This window comes from Schistocerca serialis, chromosome 2 (assembly GCF_023864345.2).
Source record: "Schistocerca serialis cubense isolate TAMUIC-IGC-003099 chromosome 2, iqSchSeri2.2, whole genome shotgun sequence".
Lineage (NCBI taxonomy): Eukaryota > Metazoa > Arthropoda > Insecta > Orthoptera > Acrididae > Schistocerca > Schistocerca serialis.
This window is the reverse complement of record NC_064639.1, coordinates 70,634,074-70,657,047: the sequence shown is the minus strand read 5'-3', so window position 1 is coordinate 70,657,047 and position 22,974 is coordinate 70,634,074.

The following is a 22,974-nucleotide window of genomic DNA, read 5'->3' as shown; positions in this document are numbered from 1 at the left end:
AAGTGAAGCATCGGAATCTAAAACGGGACTCAAAGGAGAGGTTCAAAACATAGAAAGTAAGAGTGTCTGATCCCTTGTACTTAAGTCGTCATTGTGCCTTTTGAATTTAATTCCGATGCAATTTCTGTGTTCCATCGTCATTACGAAAGTCCAAGGGATACAGTAAACCTGAAGTGAAGCTTCGGATTCTATAACTGGACTCACAGGAGAGGTTAGTTAGAGTGTCAGTCCTCTTGTACTGAAGTCGTCATTGTGCCTTTTGTAATAAATTCGGATGCAATTTCTGTGTTTCATTGTCAATATGAAGGTCCAAGGGATACAGTAAACCTGAAGTGAAGCATCTGAATCTAAAACTGGACTCACAGAAGAGCATCAAATCATAGAAAGTTAGAGTGTCAGTCCTCCTGTACTCAAGTCGGCGTTGTGCCATTTGAATTTAATTCCGATGCAATTTCTGTGCTTCATCGTCAATAACAAGATAAAAGGAAAACAGTAAAATTGAAGTGAAGCATCGGAATCTAAAACTGGACTCACAGGAGAGGTTCAAATCATAGAAAGTTAGTGTCAGTCCTCTTGTACTTAAGTCGGCATTGTGCTTTTTGAATTTAATTCCGATGCAATATCTGTGCTTCATCGTCAATAAGAAGGTCCAAGGGATACACAAAACCTGAAGTGAAGCATCGGAATCTAAAACTGGACTCACAGGAGAGGTTCAAATGATAGAAAGTTAGAGTGTCAGTCCGCATGTAGATAAGTCAGCATTGTGCCATTTGTATTAAATTCGGATGCAATTTCTGTGCTTCATCGTCAATAAGAAGGTCCAAGGGATACAGTAGACCTGAAGGTAAGCATCGGGATCTAAAACTGTACTCACAGAAGAGGTTCAAATCATAGAAAGTGAGAGTGTCTGTGCTCTTGTACTTAAGTCGTTATTCTGCCTTTTGTATTAAATTCGGAGGCAATTTCTGTGTTTCATCCTCAATAAGAAGGTCCAAGGGTTACAGTAAACCTGAAGTGAAGCATCGGAATCTAAAACGGGACTCAAAGGAGAGGTTCAAAACATAGAAAGTTAGAGTGTCTGATCCCTTGTACTTAAGTCGTCATTGTGCCTTTTGAATTTAATTCCGATGCAATTTCTGTGTTCCATCGTCATTACGAAAGTCCAAGGGATACAGTAAACCTGAAGTGAAGCTTCGGATTCTATAACTGGACTCACAGGAGAGGTTCAAATCATAGAAAGTTAGAGTGTCAGTCCTCTTGTACTTAAGTCGTCATTGTGCCTTTTGTATTAAATTCGGATGCAATTTCTGTGTTTCATTGTCAATATGAAGGTCCAAGGGATACAGTAAACCTGAAGTGAAGCATCTGAATCTAAAACTGGACTCACAGGAGAGGTTCAAATCATAGAAAGTTAGAGTGTAAGTCCTCTTGTACTTAAGTCGGCATTGTGCCTTTTGAATTTAATTCCGATGAATTTCTGTGTTTCATCTTCAATATGAAGGTCATAGGGATACAGTAAACCTGTAGTGAAGCATCGGAATCTAAAACTGGACTCACAGGAGAGGTTCAAATCATAGAATGTTAGAGTGTAAGTCCTCTTGTAGTTAAGTCGGCATTGTGCCTTTTGAATTTAATTCCGATGGAATTTCTGTGCTTCATCGTCAATAAGAAGGTCCCTGAGATACAGTAAACCGGAAGTGAGGCATCGGAATCTAAAACTGGTCTCACAGGAGATGTTCAAATCATAGAAAGTTAGAGTGTCAGTCCTCTTGTACTTAAGTCGGCATTGTGCCTTTTGAATTCAATTCCGATGCAATTTCTGTGCTTCATCGTCAATAAGAAGATAAAAGGAATACAGTAAACCTGAAGTGAAGCATCTGAATCTAAATCTGGTCTCACAGGAGAGGTTCAAATCATAGAAAGTTAGAGTGTCGGTTCTTTTGTACTTATGTCGTCAATATGCCTTTTGTATTAAATTCGGATGCAATTTCTGTGTTTCATCGTCAATAAGAAGATCCAAGGTATATGGTGAACCTGAAGTGAATCATCGGATTCTAAAACTGGACTCACAGGTAAGGTTCAAATGATAGAAAGTTAGAGTGTCAGTCTGCATGTAGCTAAGTCAACATTGTGCCATTTGTATTAAATTCGGATGCAATTTCTGTGCTTCATCGTCAATAAGAAGGTCCAAGGGATGCAGTAGACCTGAAGTGAAGCATCGGGATCTAAAACTGTACTCTGAGAAGAGGTTCAAATCATAGAAAGTGAGAGTGTCTGTGCTCTTGTACTTAAGTCGTTATTGTGCTTTTTGTATTAAATTCGGAGGCAATTTCTGTGTTTCATCCTCAATAAGAAAGTCCAAGGGATACAGTAAACCTGAAGTGAAGCATCGGAATCTAAAACGGGACTCAAAGGAGAGGTTCAAAACATAGAAAATTAGAGTGTCTGTTCCCTTGTACTTAAGTCGTCATTGTGCCTTTTGAATTTAATTCCGATGCAATTTCTGTGTGCCATCGTCATTACGAACGTCCAAGGGATACAGTAAACCCGAAGTGAAGCTTCGGATTCTATAACTGGACACACCGGAGAGGTTCAAATCATAGAAAGTTAGAGTGTCAGTCCTCTTGTACTTAAGTCGTCATTGTGCCTTTTGTATTAAATTCGGATGCAATTTCTGTGTTTCATTGTCAATATGAAGGTCCAAGGGATACAGTAAACGTGAAGTGAAGCATCTGAATCTAAAACTGGACTCACAGGAAAGGTTCAAATCGTAGAAAGTTAGAGTGTCAGTCCTCTTGTACTTAAGTCGTCATTGTGCCTTTTGTAATAAATTCGGATGCAATTTCTGTGTTTCATTGTCAATATGAAGGTCCAAGGGATACAGAAAACCTGAAGTGAAGCATCTGAATCTAAAACTGGACTCACAGGAGAGGTTCAAATCATAGAAAGTTAGAGTGTAAGTCCTCTTGTACTTAAGTCGGCATTGTGCCTTTTGAATTTAATTCCGATGAATCTCTGTGTTTCATCTTCAATAAGAAGGTCATAGGGATACAGTAAACCTGTAGTGAAGCATCGGAATCTAAAACTGGACTCACAGGAGAGGTTCAAATCATAGAATGTTAGAGTGTAAGTCCTCTTGTAGTTAAGTCGGCATTGTGCCTTTTGAATTTAATTCCGATGCAATTTCTGTGCTTCATCGTCAATAAGAAGGTCCCTGAGATACAGTAAACCGGAAGTGAAGCATCGGAATCTAAAACTGGTCTCACAGGAGATGTTCAAATCATAGACAGTTAGAGTGTCAGTCATCTTGTACTTAAGTCGGCATTGTGCCTTTTGAATTCAATTCCGATGCAATTTCTGTGCTTCATCGTCAATAACAAGGTCCAAGGGATACAGTAAACCTGAAGTGAAGCATCGGAATCTAAAACGGGACTCAAAGGAGAGGTTCAAAACATAGAAAATTAGAGTGTCTGTTCCCTTGTACTTAAGTCGTCATTGTGCCTTTTGAATTTAATTCCGATGCAATTTCTGTGTGCCATCGTCAATACGAAAGTCCAAGGGATACAGTAAACCCGAAGTGAAGCTTCGGATTCTATAACTGGACTCACAGGAGAGGTTCAAATCATAGAAAGTTAGAGTGTCAGTCCTCTTGTACTTAAGTCGTCATTGTGCCTTTTGTATTAAATTCGGATGCAATTTCTGTGTTTCATTGTCAATATGAAGGTCCAAGGGATACAGTAAACGCGAAGTGAAGCATCTGAATCTAAAACTGGACTCACAGGAGAGGTTCAAATCGTAGAAAGTTAGAGTGTCAGTCCTCTTGTACTTAAGTCGGCATTGTGCCTATTGAATTTAATTCCGATGAATTTCTGTGTTTCATCGTCAATAAGAAGGTCATAGGGATACAGTAAACCTGTAGAGAAGCATCGGAATCTAAAACTGGACTCACAGGAGAGGTTCAAATCATAGAAAGTAAGAGTGTCAGTCCTTCTGTACTTAAGTCGGCATTATGCCTTTTGAATTTAATTCCCATGCAATTTCTGTGTTTGATCGTTAATAAGAATGTCCAAGGGATACAGTAAACCTGAAGTGAAGCATCGGAATCTAAAACTGGACTCACAGGAGAGGTTCAAATCATAGACAGTTACAGTGTCAGTCCTCTTGTACTTAAGTCAGCATTGTGCCTTTTGAAATTAATTCCGATGCAATTTCTGTGCTTCATCGTCAATAAGGAGGTCATAGGGATACAGTAAACCTGAAGTGAGGCATCGGAATCTAAACCTGGACTCACAGGAGGGGTTCAAATCATAGAAAGTAAGTGTGTCAGTCCTCTTGTAGTTAAGTCGGCATTGTGCCTTTTGAATTTAATTCCGATGCAATTTCTGTGCTTCATCGTCAATAAGAAGGTCCCTGAGATACAGTAATCGTGAAGTGAGACATCGGAATCTAAAACTGGTCTCATAGGAGAGGTTCAAATCATAGAAAGTTAGAGTGACAGTGCTTCTGTACTTAAGTCGGCATTGTGCCTTTCGAATTTAATTCCGATGCAATTTATGTGTTTCATCGTCAATTAGAAGGTCGCAGGTATTCAGTGAACCTGAAGTGAAGCATCGGAATATAAAACTGGACTCACAGGGAGGTTCAAATCATAGAAAGTTAGAGTGTCAGTCCTCTTGTACTTAAGTCAGCATTGTGCCTTTTGTATTAAATTCGGATGCAATTTCTGTGTTTAATCGTCAATATGAAGGTCCAAGGGATGCAGTAAAGCTGAAGTGAAGCATCGGGATCTAAAACTGGACTCACAGGAGAGGTTCAAATTATAGAAAGTGAGAGTGTCAGTCCTCTTGTACTTAAGTCGGCATTGAGCCTTTTGTATTAAATTCGGATGCAATTTCTGTGTTTCATCGTCAATTAGAAGGTCCAAGGTATATAGTGAACCTGAAGTGAAGCATCAGATTCTAAAACTGGACTCAAAGGAGTGGTTCAAATTACAGAAAGTTAGTGTGTCAGTCCTCTTGTACATATGTCGGCATTGCGCCTTTTGAATTTTATTCCGATGCAAATTCTGTGTTTCATCGTCAATACGAAGGTCCAAGGTATACAGTAAACCTGAAGTGAATCATCCGAAACTAAAACTGGAATCACAGGAGCGGTTCAAATCGTAGAAAGTTAGAGTGTCAGTCCTCTTGTACTTAGGTCGGCATTGTGCCTTTTGAATTTCATTCCGATGCAATTTCTGTGCTTCATCGTCAATAAGAAGGTCCTAGGGATACAGTAAAGCTGAAGTGAAGCATCGGAATCTAAACGTAGTCTCACAGGAGAGGTTCCAATGACAGAAAGTAAGAGTGTCAGTCCGCATGTACTTCAGTCAGCATTGTGCCTTTTGTATTAAATTCGGATGCAATTTCTGTGTTTCATCGTCAATAAGAAGGTCCAAGGGATACAGTAAACCTGAAGTGATGCATCGGAATTAAAAACTGAACTCACAGGAGAGGTTCAAATCATAGAAAAGTAGAGTGTCAGTCCTCTTGTGCTTAAGTCGGCACTGTGCCTTTTGAATTTAATTTCAATGCAATTTCTGTGCTTCATCGTCAATAAGAAGGTCCAAGGGATAAAGTAAACCTGAAGTGAAGCATCGGAATCTAAAACGAGACTCAAAGGAGAGGTTCAAATTATAGAAAGTTAGAGTGTCAGTCCCCTTGTACTTAAGTCACCACTGTGCCTTTTGAATTTAATTCCGATGCAATTTCTGTGTTCCATCGTCAATACGAAGGTCCATGGGATACCGTAAACCTGAAGTGAAGCTTCGGATTCTATAACTGGACTCACAGGAGAGGTTCAAATCATAGAAAGTTAGAGTGTCAGTCCTCTTGTACTTAAGTCGTCATTGTGCCTTTTGTATTAAATTCGGATGCAATTTCTGTGCTTCATCGTCAATATGAAGTCCAAGGGATACAGTAAACCTGAAGTGAAGCATCGGAATCTAAAACTGGACTCACAGGAGAGGTTCAAATCATAGAAAGTTAGAGTGTCAGACCTCTTGTACTTAAGTCGGCATTGTGCCTTTTGAATTTATTTCCGATGCAATATCTGTCCTTCATCGTCAATAAGAAGGTCCAAGGGATACAGTAAACCTGAAATGAAGCATCGGAATCAAAAACCGGACTCACAGGAGAGGTTCAAATCATAGAAAGTTTGAGTGTCAGTCCTCTTGTACTTAAGTCGGCATTGTGCCTTTTGAATTTAATTTTGATGCAATTTCTGCGCTTCATCGTCAATAAGAAGGTCATAGGGATTCAGTAAACCTGAAGTGAAGGTTCGGATTCTATAAGTGGACTCACAGGAGAGGTTCAGATCATAGAAAGTTAGTGTGTCAGTCCCCTTGTTGTTAAGTCGGCATTGTGCCATTTTAATTTAATTCCGATGCAATTTCTGTGCTTCATCGGCAATAAGAAGGTCCCTGAGATACAGTAAACCTGAAGTGAGGCATCGGAATCTAAAACTGGTCTCATAGGAGAGGTTCAAATCATAGAAAGTTAGAGTGACAGTGCTTCTGTACTTAAGTCGGCATTGTGCCTTTTGAATTTATTTCCGATGCAATTTCTGTGTTTCATCGTCAATAAGAAGGTCCAAGGGATGCCGTAAACCTGAAGTGAATCATCGGAATCTAAATCTGGTTTCACAGGAAACGTTCAAATCACAGAAAGTTAGAGTGTCAGTCCTCCTGTACTTAAGTCGGCATTGTGCCTTTTGAATTTAATTCCGATGCAATTTCTGTGCTTCATCAACAATAAGAAGGTCATAGGGATACAGTAAACCTAAAGTGAAGCTTCGGATTCTATAACTGGACTCACAGGAGAGGTTCAAATCATAGAAAGTTAGAGTGTCAGTCCCCTTGTAGTTAAGTCGGCAGTGTGCCTTTTGAATTTAATTCCCATGCAATTTCTGTGTTTCATCGTCAATACGAATGTCCAAGGGATACAGTAAACCTGAAGTGAAGCATCGGAATCTAAAACTGGACTCACAGGAGAGGTTCTAATCATAGAAAGTTAGAGTGTCAGTCCTCTTGTACTTAAGTCGGCATTGCGCCTTTTGAATTTAATTCCGATGCAATTTCTGTGCTTCATCGTCAATACGAAGGTCCAAGGTATACAGTAAACCTGAATTGAAGCATCGGAATCTAAAACTGGACTCAAAGGAGAGGTTCAAATCATAGAAAGTTAGAGTGTGAGTCCTCTTTTACTTAAGTCGGCGTTGTGCCATTTGTATTGAGTTCGGATGCAATTTCCGTGTTTCATCGTCAATAAGAAGGTCCAAGGGATACAGTAAACCTGAAGTGAAACATCGGAATCTAAAACTCGACTCACAGGAGAGGTTGAAATCTTAGAAAGTTAGAGTGTCGGTCCTCTTTTACTTAAGTCGGCATTGTGCCTTTTAAATTTAATTCCGATGCAATTTCTATGCTTCATCGTCAACAAGTTGGTACAAGGGATACAGTAAACCTGAAGTGAAGCATTGGAATTTAAAACTGGACTCACAGGAGAGGTTCAATTCATAGAACGTGAGAGTGTCAGTCCTCTTGTACCTAAGTCAGAATTGTGCCTTTTGTATTAAATTCGGATGCAATTTCTGTGTTTCATCGTCAACAAGAAGGTCCAAGGGATACAGTAAACCTGAAGTGCAGCATCGGAATCTAAAACTGGACTCACAGGAGAGTTTCATATCATTGAAAGTTAGAGTGTCAGTCCTCTTGTACTTTAGGCGGCATTGTGCTTTTTTTAATTTAATTCCGATGCAATTTCTGTGTTTCTTCGTCAATAAGAAGGTCCAAGGTATACAGTAAACCTGAAGTGAAGCATCGGAATCTAAAACTTGACTCACAGGAGAGGTACAAATCATAGAAAGTTACAGTGTCCGTCCTCTTTTACTTAGGTCGGCACTGTGCCATTTGAATTTAATTCCGATGCAATTTCTGTGTTTCATCGTCAACAAGAAGGTCCAAGGGATACAGTAAACCTGAAGTGCAGCATCGGAATCCAAAACCGGACTCACAGGAGAGTTTCATATCATAGAAAGTTAGAGTGTCAGTCCTCTTGTACTTAAGTCGTCACTGTGCCTTTTGAATTTAATTCCGATGCAATTTCTGTGCTCCATCGTCAAAATGAAGGTCCAAGGGATACATTAAACCTGAAGTGAAGCATCAGAATCTAAAACTGGACTCACAGGAAAGGTTGAAATCATAGAAGGTTAGAGTGTCAGTCCACTCCTACTTAAGTCGGCATTGTGCCTTTTGAACTTAATTCCGAAGCCATTTCTGTGCATCATCGTCAATAAGACGGTCCAAAGTATACAGTAAACCTGGAGCGAAGCATCCGAATCTAAAACTGGCCTCACAGGAGAGGTTCAAATCATAGAAAGTTTGAGTGTCAGTCCTCTTGTACCTAAGTCGGCATTGTGCTTTTTGAATTTAAATCCGATGCAATTTCTGTGTTTCATCGTCATTTAGAGTGTCCAAGGGATACAGTAAACCTGAAGTGAAGCATCGGAATCCAATACTGGACTCACAGGAGTGGGTCATATCATTGAAAGTTAGAGTGTCAGTCCTCTTGTGCTTTAGTCGGCATTGTGCTTTTTTTAATTTAATTCCGATGCAATTTCTGTGTTTCATCGTCAATAAGAAGGTCCAAGGTATACAGTAAACCTGAAATGAAGCATCGGGATCTAAAACTTGACTCACAGGAGAGGTACAAATCATAGAAAGTTACAGTGTCCGTCCTCTTGTACTTAAGTCGGCACTGTGCCATTTGAATTTAATTCCGATGCAATTTCTGTGCTCCATCGTCAAAAAGAAGGTCCAAGGGATACATTAAACCTGAAGTGAAGCATCAGAATCTAAAACTGGACTTACAGGAGAAGTTCAAATCATAGAAAGTTAGAGTGTCAGTCTTCTTGTACTTAAGCCGGCATTCTGCAATTTGCATTAAATTCGGATGCAATATCTGTATTTATTCGTCAATAAGAAGGTCCAAGGGGTACTGTAAACCTGAAGTGAAGCATCGGAATCTAAAACTGGACTCACAGGAGAGGTTCAAATCATATAAAGTTAGAGTGTCATTCCTCTTGTACTTAAGTCGTCATTGTGCCTTTTGAATTTAATGCCGATGCAATTTCTGTGCTTCATCGTCAAAAAGAAGGTCCAAGGGATACAGTAAACCTGAAGTGAAGCATCAGAATCTAAAACTGGACTTACAAGAGAGGTTCAATTCATAGAAAGTTAGAGAGGCAGTCCTCTTGTACTTACGCCGGCATTGTGCCTTTTGAATTTAATTCCGATGCAATATCTTAGCTTCATTGTCAATAAGAACTTCCATGGTATACAGTAAACCTGAAGTGTAGTATCGGAAACTGAAACTGGACTCACAGGAGAGTTTCAAATCAACGAAAGTTATAGTGTCCGTCCTCTTGTACTTAAGTCGGCATTGTGCCTTTTGAATTTAATTCCGATGCAATTCCTGTGCTTCACCGTCAATAAGTTGGTCCATGGTATACAGTAGACCTGAAGTGTAGCATCGGCATCTAAAACTGGACCCACAGGAAAGGTTCAAATCATAGAAAGTTAGAGTGTGAGTCCTCTTGTACCTAAGTCGGCATTGTGCCTCTTGTATTAAATTCGGATGCAATTTCTGTGTTTCATCTTCAACAAGATGGTCCAAGGGATACAGTAAATCTGAAGTGAAGCATCGGATTCTAAAACTCGACTCACAGGAGAGGTTCAAATCATAGAAAGTTAGAGTGTCGGTCCTCTTTCACTTAAGTCGGCATTTTGCCTTTTAAATTTAATTCCGATGCAATTTCTATGCTTCATCGTAAAAAAGTAGGTCCTAGGGATACAGTAAACCTGAAGTGAAGCATTGGAATCGAAAACTGGACTCACAGGAGAGATTCAAATCATAGATAGTGAGAGTGTCAGTCCTCATGTACCTAAGTCGGAATTGTGCCTTTTGTATTAAATTCGGATGCAATTTCTGCGTTTCATCGTCAATAAGAAGGTCCAAGGGATACAGTTAACCGGAAGTGAAGCATCGGAATCTAAAACTGGACTCACAGGAGAGGTTCAAATCATAGAAAGTTAGAGTATCAGTCCCCTTGTGCTTAAGTCGGCATTGTGCTTTTTGAATTTAATTCGGATGAATTTTCTGTGTTTCATCGTCAATAAGAAGGTCCAAGGGATACAGTAAACCTGAAGTGAAGCATTGGAATCTAAAACGGGACTCACAGGAGGGGTTCAAATCACTGAAAGTTAGAGTGTCAGTCCTCTTGTACTTAAGTCTGCATTGTGCCTTTTGTATTAATTTCGGATGCAATTTCTGTGTTTCTTCGTCAATACGAAGGTCCAAGGTATACAGTAAACCTGAAGTGAAGCATCGGAATCTAAAACTTGACTCACAGGAGAGGTACAAATCATAGAAAGTTACAGTGTCCGTCCTCTTTTACTTAGGTCGGCACTGTGCCATTTGAATTTAATTCCGATGCAATTTCTGTGTTTCATCGTCAATAAGAAGGTTAAAGGGATACAGTAAACCTGAAGTGATGCATCGGAATCTAAAACTGGACTTACAGGAGAGGTTCAAATCATAGAAAGTTAGAGTATCAGTCCACTTGTACTTAAGTCGGCATTGTGCCTTTTGTATTAAATTCTAATGCAATTTCTGTGTTTCATCGTCAACAAGAAGGTCCAAGGGATACAGTAAACCTGAAGTGCAGCATCGGAATCTAAAACTGGACTCACAGGAGAGTTTCATATCATAGAAAGTCAGAGTGTCAGTACTCTTGTTCTTAAGTCGTCACTGTGCCTTTTGAATTTAATTCCGATGCAATTTCTGTGCTCCATCGTCAAAATGAAGGTCCAAGGGATACATTATACCTGAAGTGAAGCATCAGAATCTAAAACTGGACTTACAGGAGAGGTTCAATTCATAGAAAGTTAGAGTGTCAGTCTTCTTGTACTTAAGCCGGCATTGTGCCATTTGCATTAAATTCGGATTCAATATCTATATTTATTCGTCAAGAAGAAGGTCCAAGGGGTACAGTTAACCTGAAGTGAAGCATCGGAATCTAAAACTGGACTCACAGGAAAGGTTGAAATCATAGAAAGTTAGAGTGTCAGTCCACTCCTACTTAAGTCGGCATTTTGCCTTTTGAATTTAATTCCGAAGCCATTTCTGTGCATCATCGACAATAAGACGGTCCAACGTATACAGTAAACCTGGAGCGAAGCATCCGAATCTAAAACTGGCCTCACTGGAGAGGTTCAAATCATAGAAAGATTGAGTGTCAGTCCTCTTGTACCTAAGTCGGCATTGTGCCATTTGAATTTAATTCCGATGCAATTTCTGTGCTCCATCGTCAAAAAGAAGGTCCAAGGGATACATTAAACCTGAAGTGAAGCATCAGAATATAAAACTGGACTTACAGGAGAGGTTCAAATCATAGAAAGTTAGAGTGTCAGTCTTCTTGTACTTAAGCCGGCATTCTGCAATTTGCATTAAATTCGGATGCGATATCTGTATTTATTCGTCAATAACAAGGTCCAAGGGGTACTGTTAACCTAAAGTGAAGCATCGGAATCTAAAACAGGACTCACAGGAGAGGTTCAAATCATATAAAGTTAGAGTGTCATTCCTCTTGTACTTAAGTCGTCATTGTGCCTTTTGAATTTAATGCCGATGCAATTTCTGTGCTTCATCGTCAAAAAGAAGGTCCAAGGGATACAGTAAACCTGAAGTGAAGCATCAGAATCTAAAACTGGACTTACAGGAGAGGTTCAATTCATAGAAAGTTAGAGATGCAGTCCTCTTGTACTTACGCCGGCATTGTGCCTTTTGAATTTAATTCCGATGCAATTTCTTTGCTTCATTGTCAATAAGAACGTCCATGGTATACAGTAAACCTGAAGTATAGTATCGGAAACTGAAACTGGACTCACAGGAGAGTTTCAAATCAACGAAAGTTAGAGTGTCCGTCCTCTTGTACTTAAGTCGGCATTGTGCCTTTTGAATTTAATTCCGATGCAATTCCTGTGCTTCACCGTCAATAAGTTGGTCCATGGTATACAGTAGACCTGAAGTGTAGCATCTGCATCTAAAACTGGACCCACAGGAAAGGTTCAAATCATAGGAAGTTAGAGTGTGAGTCCTCTTGTACCTAAGTCGGCATTGTGCCTCTTGTATTAAATTCGGATGCAATTTCTGTGTTTCATCGTCAACAAGAAGGTCCAAGGGATACAGTAAATCTGAAGTGAAGCATCGGATTCTAAAACTCGACTCACAGGAGAGGTTCAAATCATAGAAAGTTAGAATGTCTGTCCTCTTTCACTTAAGTCGGCATTTTGCCTTTTAAATTTAATTCCGATGCAATTTCTATGCTTCATCGTCAAAAAGTAGGTCCTAGGGATACAGTAAACCTGAAGTGAAGCATTGGAATCGAAAACTGGACTCACAGGAGAGATTCAAATCATAGATAGTGAGAGTGTCAGTCCTCATGTACCTAAGTCGGAATTGTGCCTTTTGTATTAAATTCGGATGCAATTTCTGCGTTTCATCGTCAATAAGAAGGTCCAAGGGATACAGTTAACCGGAAGTGAAGCATCGGAATCTAAAACTGGACTCACAGGAGAGGTTCAAATCAAAGAAAGTTAGAGTATCAGTCCCCTTGTGATTAAGTCGGCAGTGTGCCTTTTGAATTTAATTCGGATGAATTTTCTGTGTTTCATCGTCAATAAGAAGGTCCAAGGTATACAGTAAACTTGAAGTGAAGCATCAGAATCTAAAACTGGACTCACAAGAGAGGTTCAAATCATATAAAGTTAGAGTTTCAGTCCTCTTGTACTTAAGTCGGCATTGTGCCTTTTGTATTAAATTCGGATGCAATTTCTGTGTTTCATTGTCAATAAGAAAGTCCAAGGTACACAGTAAACCTGAAGTGAAGCATCGGAATCTATGACTGGACTCAGAGGAGAGTTTCAAATCATAGAAAGTTAGAGTGTCAGTCCTCTTGTACTTAAGTCGTCATTGTGCCTTTTGAATTTAATGCTGATGCAATTTCTGTGCTCCATCGTCAAAACGATGGTCCAAGGGATACAGTAAACCTGAAGTGAAGCATCAGAATCTTACAGGAGAGGTTGAAATCATAGAAAGTTAGAGTGTCAGTCTTCTTGTACTTAAGCCGGCATTGTGCCTTTTGCATTAAATTCGGATGCAATATCTGTATTTATTCGTCAATAAGAAGGTCCAAGGGGTACCGTTAACCTGAAGTGAAGCATCGGAATCTCAAACTGGACTCACAGGAGAGGTTGAAATCATAGAAAGTTAGAGTGTCAGTCCACTCCTACTTAAGTCGGCATTGTGATCTTTGAATTTAATTCCGAAGCCATTTCTGTGCATCATCGTCAATAAGACGGTCCAAGGTATACAGTAAACCTGGAGCGAAACATCCGAATCTACAACTGGCCTCACAGGAGAGGTTCAAATCATAGAAAGTTAGAGTGTCAGTCCTCTAGTATTTAAGTCGGCATTGTGCCTTTTGAATTTAAATCCGATGCAATTTCTGTGTTTCATCGTCAATAAGTAGGTCCAAGGTATACAGTGAACCTGAAGTGAAGCATCGGAATCTAAAACGGGACATACAGGAGAGGTTCAAATCACATTAAGTTAGAGTGTCTTTCGTCTTGTACCTAAGTCAGCATGATGCCTTTTGTATTAAATTCGGATGCAATTTCAGTGCTTCATCGTCATTTAGTAGGTCCAAGGGATACAGTAAACCTGAAGTGAAGCATCGGAATACAATACTGGACTCACAGGAGTGGGTCATATCATAGAAAGTTAGAGTGTCAGTCCTCTTGTACTTTAATCGGCATTGTGCTTTTTTTAATTTCATTCCGATGCAATATCTGTATTTCATCGTCAATAATAAGGTCCAAATGATACAGTAAACCTGAAGTGAAGCATCGGAATCTAAAACTGGACCCACAGGAGAGGTTCAAATCTTAGAAAGTTAGAGTGTGAGTCCTCTTGTACTTCAGTCGGCATTGTGCCTCTTGTATTAAATTCGGATGCAGTTTCTGTGTTTCATGGTCAATAAGAAGGTCCAAGGGATACAGTAAACCTGAAGTGAAACATCGGAATCTAAAACTCGACTCACAGGAGAGGTTCAAATCATAGAAAGTTAGAGTGTCGGTCATCTTTTATTTAAGTCGGCATTTTGCCTTTTAAATTTAATTCCGATGCAATTTCTATGCTTCATCGTCAAAATGAAAGTCCTAGGGATACAGTAAACCTGAAGTGAAGCATTGGAATCTAAAACTGGACTCACAGGAGAGGTTCAATCCATAGAAAGTGAGAGTGTCAGTCCTCATGTACCTAAGTCGGAATTGTGCCTTTTGTATTAAATTCGGATGCAATTTCTGTGTTTCATCGTCAATAAGACGGTCCAAGGGATACAGTAAACCGGAAGTGAAGCATCGGAATCTAAAACTGGACTCACAGGAGAGGTTCAAATCATAGAAAGTTAGAGTATCAGTCCTCTTGTACTTAAGTCGGCATTGTGCCTTTTCAATTTAATTGGGATGAATTTTCTGTGTTTCATCGTCAATACGAAGGTCCAAGGGATACAGTAAACCTGAAGTGAAGCATCGGAATCTAAAACGGGACTCACAGGAGGGGTTCAAATCATAGGAAGTTAGAGTGTCAGTCCTCTTGTACTTAAGTCTGCATTGTGCCTTTTGTATTAAATTCGGATGCAATTTCTGTATTTCATCGTCAATAAGAAGGTCCAAGGTATACAGTAAACCTGAAGTGAAGCATCAGAATCTAAAACTGGACTCACATTAGAGGTTTAAATCATAGAAAGTTAGAGTTTCAGTCCTCCTGTACTTAAGTCGGCATTGTGCCTTTTGTATTAAATTCGGATGCAATTTCTGTGTTTCATCGTCAACAAGAAAGTCCAAGGTATACAGTAAACCTGAAGTGAAGCATCGGAATCTAAAACTGGACTCACAGAAAGGTTAAAATCATAGATAGTTTGAGTATCAGTCCTCTTGTACTTAAGTCGGCATTGTGCCTTTTGTATTAAATTCGGATGCAATTTCTGTGTTTCATCGTCAATAAGAAGGTCCAAGGTATACAGTAAACCTGAAGTGAAGCATCGGAATCTAAAACTGGACTCACAGGAGAGGTTCGGATCATAGGAAGTTAGAGTGTCAGTCCTCTTGTACTTTGGTCGGTATTGTGCCTTTTGAATTTAATTCCGCTGCAGTTTCTGTGCTTCATCGTCAATAGGAAGGTCCAAGGGACACAGTAAACCTGAAGTGAAGCATCGGAATCTAAAACTGGACTCACAGGAGAGGTTCAGATCACAGAAAGTTAGAGTGTCAGTCCCCTTGTACTTAAGTCGGCATTGTGCCTTTTGTATTAAATTCGGATGCAATTACTGTGTTTCATCGTCGACAAGAAGGTCCAAGGTATACAGTAAACCTGAAGTGAAGCATCGGAATCTAAAACTGGACTCACAGGAGAGGTTCAAATCATAGAAAGTTAGAGGTTCAGTCCTCTTGTACTTATGTCGGCATTGTGCCTTTTGTATTAAATTCGGATGCAATTTCTGTGTTCCATCGTCAATAAGAAGGTGCAAGGGATACAGTAAACCTGAAGTGAAGCATCGGAATCTAACACTGGACTCACAGGAGAGGTTTAAATCATAGAAAGTTAGAGTTTCAGTCCTCTTGTACTTAAGTCGGCATTGTGCCTTTTGTATTAAATTCGGATGCAATTTCTGTGTATCATCGTCAATAAGAAAGTCCAAGGTATACAGTAAACCTGAAGTGAAGCATCGGAATCTAAAACTGGACTCACAGAGAGGTTAAAATCATAGATAGTTTGAGTATCAGTCCTCTTGTACTTAAGTCAGCATTGTGCCTTTTGTATTAAATTCGGATGAAAATTCTGTGTTTCATCGTCAATAAGAAGCTGCAAGGGTTACAGTAAACCAGAAGTGAAGCTTTGGAATTGTAATATCTCCTTATATTCGATGAATTATTCAGATACAATTCTACCCTTGAATGACGTTTACTAATTTTCTATCTTCATACTCGCAGAATCCATGCGAAAAGTAGTTCATACAATAGCTATGCCATGAGCGCATAAGTATTCTTTGTAGTACTCTCTCTGGTGGTTGTTAGAAAAAAAAGAAAGGTGGCTTCCGAGATTGTCTTCGTGCCGATTAGCCTCTGCTTGGTTTGGAAGAACTGTAATCTGATTATTGAGATTTATTACAGAAGATAACCGATATGAACTGTACGATTAAATGGAAATATATATAGATGGCTTCTTCAAATAAAAGAACGAGAGGTAACTAATCTGAAGAGAGATTCGGTGCCCATACTAAAAGATTGCTGATACCAAGAAACGATTTCAACTATTGGACAACACCGAGTCTACAGAACAAGGCCAGAGAAATCTAATTTTTTTTCATCCTGTAGTTAAAATAGTTTGAAATCAATTTAGAAAGAACTTTTTTCCAGATAGTAGTTAGATTGTAGAACTGTATATTGTGTGATTTTCTTATCTGAGCAGTGAACTTTATACCATCTGTGAAGTAATTAGAAAGGTAAATGTGTCTACGACAGTAAATTTGAAACTGTATTTAGTGACTGGAACCTGATATTGACAGTTATTTAATGGTATTGACTAGAGCGGCATTTATAATGTCATTGAATCAGCAACGAGACGTGCAACAGCCTTCAGCTGTTTGCACAGAAGCAGAGGCCACGGATAGTAATTCTGAGACTGTTGTGGCTGGCGGTAGCAATATAAATAATCCCGCTGGTTCAGAAAACATTCATACAACAGCTGATCAGACTGTTGTTGATACATTAGTTGTTATTATGCAACAGTTGTCTCTATTAGCCGAAGGCCAAGCGGAAGTGAAACGAGACTTATCCGTTATACAAAATGAATTCAAAAATCAACTAGCCGAAAATGAAACAGAATTACAAAATCAGTTAAGAGCAACCTTTACGGAATTAGATCAGAGATTAATACTTAGACACAGGAAATAAAGGAACAGGCAGAAAGGACCGAACAGAATCTTATTGCTCGAATTGAGCAGGTCCGCCAACAATGCCAAGAAAACAATAGTAAATTAAAAGCGGAACTAACCGAATATGTATCCGTCAAAATTGACACGATACAAAAACAAGTAGAACTGTTTCCTCAAGTAATACAAGCTCAAGAGGACATACAGTGTTCCGGAGCTATGATACCAGAAGTAACAGAATCCCAAGATAATCTTAAGAAGCAATTTGACGAAGTGAAGGAAAAACAGGAGACAGTGGAACACAGAATGAACGTACTTGCGGGAAAGTTTTCAGAAATGACATTAGAGCGGCAAAATTCTCATTCGGAAACCATAGAAGATACTGTGAAAGTAGCTTTACAGTCCATTTCAGAGAGTTCCGAGGATAATTTTTTTAACAAAGAGTTAAAGGAAGTTCGAGAACAACTTGGCGAAGATTTCTCGCGTTGGAAAGAAAATATCGAAAGATCACTAAATCTCTCGCAGGAGGATTTAGAAACACCGAGAAGTAGGAAACAAAACTCTCAATCTGTGCGTGACATTCCGTCCACGTCAAGATCCGATGTAGACAGAACTGGAACGTCACAAGTAAGGTTCGATATAACGGATAGCCACAGGGAAAAGTACGAACAGGATGATTTTTGGAATCGTAGTAGCGTTGAGGAGAAGATGATTAAAGAGAGACAATTTCAAATCTTTAACCCTGACAAAAGGAATGTTCATCCTGTAGTCTTTATTCGAAGTTTCAGAGGTCTATTTCCACGATCTTGGACAGAATGGCAAAAGATTAATTTTGTATCTGGATATATACAAGGAACAGGAGCATTGTGGGCATCCGAACAAACATCTTCTTGTAAATGTTACAAAGAATTTGAGCAGGCTTTTCTAGCAAAATATTGGTCTGCTGGAATACAAGAAAGACTTAGGCAGGAAGTATTATATCCTGAGCCTTTCTCATTTTCTAGAGGATCTCTAAAGAGATATTTTGAGAAATACATTGATAAATCTTTGTATTGGGATGTACCGATTCCTTTGCCGGATATACTTAGAATACTCAAGTCTAGACTACCCACCAGTATAAGGAATCAGCTGTTGTATATAAATGATAAGGATATAGACTCATTTATGACTACGCTTGATCATATTGATATAATTGAGGAGGACAATAAAAGGGCAAGAGAAATGTCATATCAAAGAAGAGTAACAGAAGCGAATCCGAGCTGCAACTCGAATGGGAATGGCAGTAATAGTAGCAGTAACAATAATCATAACCAACTACACTCTCCGAGGAGACTTAGAAATGGACAAAATGCAAATAATAATTATTACCATAATGGAAACTTTGGTAATGGTGCAGCGAGGGACTATTTTAGAAACAGTAGGAATTTTAATCGATATGATCCAATGTATGGCAACATAGGACAGTTCTACCAACACCAGCAGAACAACAACAATAATTACACAAATCAAGCAAGACAATATAGACCGAATTCACCACAACAACCGATAATCACTGAAGTAGCTGAAGAGATAAATACCAATCGGACCAATAATCAGTCAAACTAAACATGACCGCATCGTGCCCCAGAGGAGCGGTCAGGGGATCTGTTAGGGGCGAAACAGTAAAATTACAATTGTTAAGATATAATTATGGTGAGCTGTTGACTGAAGAGTTAACAAAGGATTTAATAACTTGTCATAATGACAGATCGAGTGTTCCGGTATCGGAAGTATTTGTTGAAGTAGAGGAAGTTCCAACGAATGTGATATTAGACACCGCCGCTTCCGCCAATGTCATCTCAGGCGCTCTTTTTCGGAGAATTATTAGGAAGAAGAAGGTACCAATTTTGCCAGTACAGAACGGCAAAATCATCGGAGCTGTTGGAGCACGCTCTCCCAATGTCAAAATACAAACACAATTAGAGAAGAAAATGGGAAATGTAGCAATAAAATGCTCGTTCCTTGTAGTGGAGAAGTTATTAGTGGACTGTATTCTTGGTATTGGGAGTATGCAGGAGTACGATTGTCAGATAGATTTTTTGGAAGGAATAGTTAAATTTAGATTAAATGGAGAAGAGATAGCACTGGATTTAAATAGAAAGGAAACGGTGCATGAGAAATATTGTCGCGGTGCCATAATTCAATTAATTGACACTACAAACGGTCGTTGGAAGGAGCTTTTAAAGGATTTGATACAACAGGAGGACTTTAACCAAACAACAATGATAAAAGCTAGTGAATCAAATTAGCTTACCGGAGAACAAAGGCAGCAGCTTCATTATTTGTTAGAGGCATATGAAGAGATTTTTGATGAGAAACCAGGAATTATTAAAGGGTATATTTGTCACCTACAAGTGAAGCCACATCAGACTTACTGTTACACGCACTACCCGATCCCCTGGCGTTTAAAACAATCTGTTCAAAGGGAGATAAATAGAATGTTAGAATGGAACTTGATTGAGCCATCAACTAGTCCATATTGTTCTCCACTCGTAGTCGTTCAAAAACCTGGAGGCAACGGACGTAAAGTATGAAGACCAGGATTTAAAATGGGAGGAAAAGATTCGACTCGCACTTGTCAATTTAACTAAAAAGGCAATACAACGGAAATTGACATATGATAAACGGATTCACCGGATTCACCGGATTCAGACGTTTCATCTTGGAGAAAAGGTTTTATTGAGGCGACACATCCATTCCTCGAAACTGATGAAGAACATAAAGAAATGGAATCTTATTTATACCGGACCATATGTTATTGTAAATATACCCAATCCTGGATCATACTTGTTGGCATATCCCGAATCGAAAAGAAGAAAGGGATTATTCCCGCATAATGATATTAAGAAATTTTTTGAAGGATCGTAGATCTGTGATACCAAATGTGGAGAAGAATTTAGAGTGGAATTTGACTATGAGTCAAATGTGTACATAAATATCAAGAAGTTAATGTTGTCTAGAGGTTAAGAGACAGTGAGATTATTCCTGTGATAGGTTAAGAGACAGTGAGATTACTCCTGTGATAGGTTAAGAGACAGTGAGATTACTCCTGTGATAGTTTAGCACAAAATTTTTAAGATAGGTAGAAGAATTTGTTAATTACTAGTGTTTGTAAGTGTGGACTATGAGCAGAAGCCACAGTGATATACAATGAAAGTGCATCTACATTTCCTCAAGACACGGCACTTATGTGAGAATTGCGTGTGAAACTTGAACAGTGTGGGATATGTAGGTAAATACGCTGTGTGTATGATGTGCGCTGTTCGCGCAAGAAAACAAATGAACTGTGAAATGAAGCAACAGTCGATAATGTCACTGTTGCAAACAATTGAAGAAACTCTCTCGTTGCGCGAGAGAAAATTATTATAATTTTGAGATTTTTCATTATGCCTTCTTGACCAGGAGAATTAATTTAAGAATTTTAACTAACATTTTAAGAATAGCAGTTTGTGTGTTTCATATTATGGACATAATTGTTGAAATATATTTCCATAAACGTTCATGAGAGGATGAAGAAGATTCTACGAGTGGATGATTTGTTAAATGAACATACGTCATCATTAGTGATATTTATTTGCAAGTGGATCTATAAATCAATTAATTATAAGAATAATGGATTTTTTTTCAAATTATTCCTTTTGTGAAGTCAGTGTCATATGCCTATGTTTAAAATTTTTCATCGAGTGTAAACTTAAATTTTATCCTTAATTTCGTAATTGAAAGCAAACCTCGGACAGATTCAATGCTCTACTTCCACCTGCACTATAACAAAACGAAGATTAGATTAAAAAAATTTTTGAGAGGAATACATTCGATATGAGCTACAACAAAATTTAAATGCCCACAGTCTATTTGGCAATGTTTTGGACAATCAGCAGTTGTAAGGCAAAACCACTTTGGTATTGAGGACTACAAAAAAAAAAAAAAAAAAAAAACAAAAAAAAATTCGTGATTGTCAGAACTGATGGATAATCCAGTCTAGTACAGATGGAAGAATATAAGAATCCACTCCGATTTTGAGTTCAACGATGAAATAGGGACTTCGTTGCCTTAATCCACTCTCTTCCAGGGATTTATTCAGTCAGAACTTTTTCTTATTCCACTTTAAACCTGTTTCATGTTCACGTCCCTGACCATCTGTTCCTGAGATCATCTTCCTGTTTCTACGGCACGTTACCAGCTTCTATCCTGTACCATAAGTCATCGCCTGTCCTCCGTGCCGCGTCCACCAAACGCTGTACGTCGCCTACCCGGTGTCCGTACCCAGTGTTCGTGTTCCATCGACTTCACAACGAGATCGCCGGCTACATCGTCGAAAGAAGAATTTTGAAAATATTTTTTTGAGCAATATTGTAAAATTTTTTTTGGCTATGAGGCACTTTTCCTTCGATCTAATCTATAGAGCTTCTATATATTTCAAAATTACTGGATTTAGGCTTTCCTATCTTCTTTAATACCTGAGCTGGGGTCTATTCTTCCGGGTTTTCCAGGGTTTCCCTGTGAAGGCCAGTTTCCAAATGGGTAGACCTTTTTCGTAATTACACCAATCTACATCTTCCCTGGTTATGTACTCGGGATGCGGGTATACCCCGGTACATGTAAAAGCTACAGCTTAGGTATTCTCGTAACTTATTGTCTTAACATGTTACCCATACTCTCTACAGTAAAATTCTACTAATTCAAAATATTCCTCTTTTGAATAAACAACCCAACAAATTTTTTCTGTTAGCTCACAAAGTGTATTACCATTAACTTTGCTTGCTGCGAGGGGCAATTGTAATATCTCTTTATATTCGATGAATTATTCAGATACAATTCTACCCTTGAATGACGTTTACTAATTTTCTATCTTCATACTCGCAGAATCCATGCGAAAAGTAGTTCATACAATAGCTATGCCATGAGCGCATAAGTATTCTTTGTAGTACTCTCTCTGGTGGTTGTTAGAAAAAAAAGAAAGGGGGCTTCCGAGATTGTCTTGGTGCCGATTAGCCTGTGCTTGGTTTGGAAGAACTGTAATCTGATTATTGAGATTTATTACAGAAGATAACCGATATGAACTGTACGATTAAATGGAAATATATATAGATGGCTCCTTCAAGTAAATGGTGTGTATTTTAAATTTGAGAATTAATGATATTTATCGATATATTGCGTAGTTGTTAATCAGAAGGGACTTCCGAAAGAATGGATACGAACCTGCACTTAATAATCCAAGAGCTCCATTGCTTCTTCGGAAGGTTAAACTTCATCAAAGCCAAATATCCGCTTGATCTGAGGATTCCCGACTGATTATACGACGCTCCCAAAATTACGAGGCATTTTATTTGTGCAGATTAGCAGACTGCCGCAAAGCACGAGCCTGCAGAGAAGAAGAATCATCGCCTGATTTCATTCTAACAAGTAAAATTTCAGAATCATTTTGAGTGACTGAGCTATGACTGTATTTCCTATCATGAATGATTGATTGCTCGAACGAATTGAGAGCTACATAATCACGTACATAGGAGAGGAAAAATTACAGAATCTAAAACTGGACTCACAGGAGAGGTTCAAATCATAGAAATTTAGAGTGTCCGTCCTCTTTTACTTAAGTCGGCATTGTGACTTTTGTATTAAATTCGGATGCAATTTGTGTGTTTCATCGTCAATAGGAACGTCCAAGGTATACAGTAAACCTGAAGTGAAGCATCAGAATCTAAAACTGGACTCAGAGGAGAGGTTCAAATCATAGAAAGTTAGAGTGTCAGTCCTCTTGTACTTATGTCGGCATTGTGCCTTTTGTATTAAATTCGGATGCAATTACTGTGTTTCATCGTCAATAAGAAGGTCCAAGGGATACAG